Raw genomic sequence first — 7,343 nt, forward strand, 5'->3', positions numbered from 1 at the left:
TACCGGTTTTAAGGGACACCCTCAAGGAGCAGTGCATTCCTGACTGGTGTCCAAAATCACATTGAAGTGCATGTGGAGGGGATACCATGACAATGCAGCTGTAGTATGTGTGTGTGTGTGTGTGTGTGTGTGTGTGTGTGTGTGTGTGTGTGTGTGTGTGTGTGTGTGTGTATGTGTGTGTGTGTGTGTGTGTGTGTGTGTGTATGTGTGTGTGTGTGTGTGTGTGTGTTAACTTTACGATTAATGCACATTTGTGTTGAAAAAGAATGAGAGAGTTAGATGTAGTGAGCAATGGAAAACACTGCTCCGGAGATGCTTACAGTACCATCAGTACAGTCCTGCTCTTAGCACTCCACTGACCACTGCATGTTCTATCTATCTCTGCCCCTGATGCCTGATCCAAGTACACCTCAGTAAACTCACTGGGATGATCGTACTTTTGACTAGGTGTGTTCATTTAGAGCAGTGGTTCCCAAACTTTTCCTGGCAGGCCCCCCTCTTTGACAATGACGAAAAAAATTGTGTTTCTACAGAGCTTGTGTTTCTAGTTGTGGTCTTGATGAAAATTAATACATTCTATAAGTAGATCCAATATATTTAAGTGTTTTTATTTCACCATTAAAGGAGTCAAAAATAGTTTTTGAAAGAACATTTATTAGGCCATGTCATTATATCTCACCCAGCATTTACTAAGGTTATACAGAAGTAGTGTAAAATAGTGCATCTGTTCAATGCAAATCACTGTGAATATCATTGGAATGCCAAGACATCTGTAGCAGTCACTGAGGTAGTAACTTAAGCAACCCTCATCATGGCAGTGAAGTCATTACATCACTAACCTGAAATCTTTGAGCTTCTGGAGAATATGACAAGAGAAAAAGAAGAATGTGCATCTACAAGCACATCTTTAATATGAATATTATACGAATATATAATTTGTCTCTCAATGACTGACGGAACCATAACCATCAGTTTAATATTTAAGAGAGGAATGTAAGTAGTAGTCACAAGTATTTTCATAATCATAGATTACTGCTTCTTTTCAAACCATTCCGGTGTTCGGAGATCTCGGAGTCCTGTACACCACCACACCACAAACCATGGCGATAGCTGCTAACAGACAGCTAACACCAGTGATCAGGTTCTTGTTCATCCCTTCAGCCACTGCGAATCAGAGAGGAAGACAGTGTAAGTGTCAGGCAAGGTCCCTGTGCCCCTTCAAAGGGCTCAACAGACAGTATAACATAGTTTCAGTCAGTTAGTTTCAGTCAACGAATGCACACAGTTATAATGAGGTCCACAAAGTAATAGTAGTGGTTGGGGTGTGTTGACAAATTTCACTTCTAAACGAATAGTCTGTGAGTCAGAACCAATTTAGGTTCCCTTTGTTAACACAGACATAATGACCACAATGATGAATTGAAGGTCTTTATCACTGGATCTATTGAGGCTCAACTGATAGAGCAAAGTGCTACAAACACAATGGTCATTGATTTGACACTGAAGAAGCACACATACTACTTAAAATATACACGTAAATATATCAAATATATCAGCCTGTGATCGTGGTATTGCTTGTACTGATCTCTGAAAGTATTACCTGGGCTGTCTATTTGGTGCCTGAGACGCACCGGACCCTGGGAGATAAAATGGCCGGAGGTCTGATAGGAGGCCTCCCTTTCATTGATTTTGTGGTGAGAGTGGGAGAGGAAATAGCCGGTGGCCTCTGAGGGAACATCCCTCTTATGGATTTGGTGCCCTGAGGTATGATTTGTGGCAGATTGGAACGATGCCTCCCTCTTGGTGATCTGGATGCTCCTGCTGCAACCCTGTGAGCACCTGCTATTGGTCATCCCAGCCTCACAGAGGATGACTGAGCAGGTGATGTATACCTGTCCACAGATGAGATGATTTAGTCATGACAGCCTACAGAGAACAATAAGACAAAAAACACAGGCAGTAGTTTGCCTGACAGCTCTAATCTTTACCTGGTCATGGTGCCCCATGAACTTGAACGCCTTCATTGCAAACTGGACCTTTGACTGGTCACCGTTGGCATAGATCTGGACAGTTTCGTCTGCCTTACATCTGTGAGGGAGAAGCACAAGCGATGAAAATATATACCTCATTAGCCGCTTTTCTGAGTTCACCACCAAGTTAAATGTCCTCTCTCTGCATGACAATATTATAAAAAGTAACTTTTCTTTCATAACCTCTGGGATTATAAATAACCACAGATAATAGTCCTTTCATAACCTCTGGGATTATAAATGACCACAGATAACAGTCCTTTCATAACCTCTGGGATTATAAATGACCACAGATAACAGTACTTTCATAACCTTTGGGCTTATAAATGACCACAGCTAAAAGTCCTTCTTACCCATGCAGAATGATGGGGTAGGAAATAGTATCGTGGGGATTATCACTTGGAGTAGCCCGACAGGATTCAGCAAATAGTTCAGTGTTGGGAACAGAAGAAATAGACTCAATCTGCATGTACATCATATCTCCAACATCAAACTCCAGGGGGTAGGAGTTTGGGTCCTTTTGCTGTGTAAATGCTTGTGACTGGAAGAACTCAAACTGGTAGGTGAATGTGCCGAAGCCCTTCTCTGTGAAGGTAACTGGGGGCCTGTGAGCGATATAACTTAGGACCACGTCCCCCCGCTTGGAATACTTGCAGAAGAACTCGATGTCCACCTCGGCGTCCCTTGTTACAATGGCACGTGGGTCATCGTTAGACAAAATCATATTCCTGAAGATGAGATATTTGCCATCATCCTTATAAAAGACAGAGAGAACAAAGAAACAAATATGTCTATGATATTGCATCAAATGTTGCCAGCAAAAAGGGTACAGACTTGCTAAAGTATGAGTATGTAAAAGTCAGTGAATATTTAAGCTAGCAAGTATGTAACAAGTCAGCGAGTGTGAGTATGCATGTATGTAAATGTCAGTGAATCATTAAGCAAGCAATTATGTACCAGTAAGTGTGTGAGAATGCAACTGTGTAAAAGTCAGCAAGTGTGTGAGTATTCAAGTTTGTAAAAGTAATTGAGTGTGTGAGTATGCACATTTGTAAAAGTCAGTGAGTATTTGAGTATGTATTTGTCACTCACCTCCATCTGAGTGCCACAGCCAATGAGGGACATGTTGGCCAGTAGGTGAGTCCCGTTTGAGAGCAATGTGCAGTTGGGGTCGCTGAGTCGCAGGTTGTCTTTGTTGAGTTGAATTTTACCAGATTCCTCCAGCACAACTTGGATGCTGTCCTCCAGGCAAACCACCTCCATTTTGACTGCAAATGATAAAGAGACTTGACACATTCTAGACACTGAAGCATTCTAGTTCTTTATGCTTTTGTAGGCTATTCCACCGGATGCCCTGGCTTTTCACTAGGCAGCATCTTGTGTTCCTGCTCGTCTGAAGTAAAGAATGTATAGAAGTATAGAAGCTTGCCAACACACTAACTGGTGTCTGATTACATTGAAATGCCTTTATGCTTGGAGGGAATAAAGTGTTTTAAGAAGACCGCTGAATAAGTATTCTCACCTGTTGAAGCTCCTGGGGATACAGGTGCAGCTGTTAAAGGAGGTAATAGAACAGAAATTACTCACAGTTTGGTCATGCAATACAATATGCAATACAACACATCATTAAATGGTGTTTTCATTTTCATTTTAATTGTAGTAAAAGCACTGATTACATTCAAAGACGTTTATGAAATTTGTTTTCAGCAGACAGCTCAAAAGAGTATTCTCACCAGTTGTTTTGATGACTGCTTGTGTTGCAGGCTCTGCGGTCGTAATAGCTGCTGGAGTTGTGGCGGGTACTGCTACTACTGGTACAGTGAAGACTTCTGCAATAATAAATTATATCCAGTTATACATAGTTATATCAACTGGACTATATTCACCTGTTTCATGAAAGAAAGCACGAGAATTTCAAATATTCATAATACGAGGATTTCTCTACAAAGTCAAGTTCATTCTTGTTGTAGTTGTTCCATTTATTTCAGTATGTATCACAGCGTTTATTATACATTTGTACACATTGATTGAAATAGACATCAAGTCAGCTTTTAACCTTGTAAAGATTGACAAACTGCTAGTATTGTTCTTACGTTCAGCCTTTATGCTGCTGGTATTGAGGCCCAGTGCAGAAAAGTCTGATGTGTTGGAAGAAGCAGCTTCAATGAGGGTGTCGGCCACATTTTGACTTTCAGGAACAGAATCGACAGAATTGAAGACAAGCTCTACGTCCACAATCACTGAGCCTTGTCTGAAAGAAGAGGAATGGCAGAAAAAGGATTAGAACTCTTTAAAAAGCATAAGCCTGACTGCCACACACCTCCCCCAGTCACTGAACATTTGCACTAAAACTGTTCATTTGTTTATATCTATTTATTTAAATCTGTTGTCCATATCCATATTCACCGTACTTATATCTTATGTCTCCTACCTCATTTATAACTTCTACTGCCACTTTCACCTGTACTTCACCTGCACTTTACATACTGTATATCTATATCATATATCTATATCACATCTGCACTAACCACCACTATTGCTGCTTACTGTTCATATTACTTATGTCTTATACCATACTGTATATATTCTATTTATCTATTTTTATATTACCACTTTGCACATACTCTGCACTCTTCTGATTTTGCACTTCTGGTTAGATGCTAACTGCATTTCGTTGCCTCAGTACTTGTACTCTGTGCAATGACAATAAAGTTGAATCTAATCTAATCAAATATTCTGAATAACTGACAATGACTTTAGAGTACAGAGAAAAGGAGGTCTTGATCTTAATCTGTCATTGATGATGTAGTGGCGAGAGTGTTAAATGTTTGTGTACATGAGCAAAGGAAACGAAACACTATGAGTTCATGAACTTCTAAATGTATATGATGAGCAAACCCAGAAGAGAAATGAATCAGTCTGCAATCTGTGCAGCACTATTCTCATCTCTAGGGCAAGGGGGAGGGAAGACAAGATATGCAATGTAGCTACCATTTACAGTTTCTTTAAGAATCAGCTGAAGTCATGATTAGGAGCAGTGAAATCATTTGTCTAATGCACTGCTAACCCTCATACTAACCCTCATACTGTGTTTTGTGATTTCCCATCGCAGAGATACCAGTAACTGTTATTAAGATCACCATTGACCCTATTAGACATGTCACCTGCACAGTATTGTTTACTGTTTACCATGAGTGTAATTGAGGACGATTTGAAGAAGGATATTTACCTCATGCCTGTCACTTTGGTGCGATTGAAACCTGAGCCAAACTTTGCGGAGTATATTGAATCCATCTGAAACAAATACATCAAGTGTTTATTGGCTAAAGCTCTTTCAAGGAACTGTTCTGAGGAGAAAGAAAAATACAACAGAAGAAACTTGAATGAACAACGCGAAACTAACACAAGAACGATTTGCACAATCACTGTAGAATTACATATTCCACTGTCAATGTTCCATATTGTGTCTAGCTATACACAAGTGTGACATACAACACCAGAGTGCAAAACACCCTGTGAACAGAAAGTGAAAAGTGCTCGTGAAGAGCAAAACCTGGACTAAGTGTTAACACCTGCTTTGTCCCTTTATTCAAGAAATTGCTTTGTAACATCATAAATATGCAGGATTTTTTAAATAAATGAACAAATAAATCCACATCCAGAAGACACGAGATGAATGTTATATACATACAGAAACAAATAATAAATCTTGTTCTTTCACACCCTGCCATTCTCTCAGTGAGAGACATGAATGTATTACTGCTTTAACTATTGTTTGAATTTTTTCTTACCGCGGTGGAAATTGTGGTTGCCAAATTCTTAAATTCTGGAGAGGAGGTGTTCGCCAGTTCCTGTGTGAATTCCTTCTCCAGCTTGAATTCCACTTCAACCTTCGGCTGAGCCACAGGTGCTGGTGTTGTAGAAGTTATGGTAGGGGCCAAGGTTGTGGGGTCTGCAGTGTCATGAACAGACAAGAAAACATGCTAGAGTACTCTAGTGGCTGAGGATATAGTCCATATTCATTCATGAGAATGGAAAACTATGCTTATTATGTTTATACACATGATGAAAGTATGATTCCTTTTTTTCTTCTTCGTTTGCATGAATGTGACAGTTAAAGTAACACTATGCAACAATTTCACACTTTTTGAGATATGGTTTTATAGGCAACTAGTTTAGGTACCATCCTCAAATTCATTTTGATAGCATATGGTCATGTAAAGGACAGATAAACACCTGCGTCATCCCCACTACCAGTGAAGGATATGTCCAATATAGCTCTGTAGTTCCTTAACGGGCTGGTACACCCTGCAAAAATGGAAGAAAAGCTTTCACACGCATGACATTGCCAGCTAAACTGCCAAAAGACACCAGTTAGTGTGTTGGCACGCTTCTATCAGTGTTGGTGGTGTTTGCAAGGTTTTTGCATGTCTTTTAGGTAGTTAGCTTACTAGTTTTGGAACAGAACTACGTATTGCTGCTTTAAGTAAGTACTTACCAACTGAGGGTAAAACACTGAGAATGAAAAGCCCTGGAAAATAAATAGTTAGGTTAAGGACCTGATGTTAGGTGGATCAACCACATCTTTCAAAGTTCACCAATCATTTGTACATAATTGCAAGCGGCGATCATCGAGGTCCAAGCAATATTGCAGCAGTGTCAACTAGTGGTTGAATTAGAAGTGGTTTAGAGGCTTCAACAGGATAAGGGGGTGGAATTGTAAGAAACCTTGTCAATGTAGCCAAATATACCACTGAATTTGAACATTGTACAGACAATGGTTCTTGACATACGGCGATGTATTTTTTAGAGCGCCCTCTATTTGTAAAAGTTTGCAGTATCACTTTAAGCACCATTATAGTGAGCTGTGGCAGTATAACATCAGCCATTCACACTAGCAAACATGGACTGCTAAAATTTGATTACTGATTTTGGAAAATTAAAATTAGCCAATTGGTACTTTATGACATGTACAACCACTCAAAGTTTCAAATGGATAGCTTAAGTGATTCTTCAGGTACTGCAATGTTTCAGTTATAGCGCCCCCTACAAATTAAATTTTTACCCAACTTTGACGTGCTTCCAAGGAATGTGGCGGTGATAAAGTGTATGAAGTTTCATGGATTTTGAACTTTACTTCACAAGATATTGGCCATAGAGTCATTAGGGGCCATGCCCTGAAGATGTATTGACCCATGACTTTGAAACTACTTGACGAATCAAAATTCTCTCAACAACTTTTTATCAGCTTTGTCTGCAGACGAGTTACACAAAATTCTGTGACAATCAGATGAAGTGCCTTAGTTGCTGAGA

Source organism: Clupea harengus, chromosome 23 (assembly GCF_900700415.2).
Source record: "Clupea harengus chromosome 23, Ch_v2.0.2, whole genome shotgun sequence".
NCBI lineage: Eukaryota > Metazoa > Chordata > Actinopteri > Clupeiformes > Clupeidae > Clupea > Clupea harengus.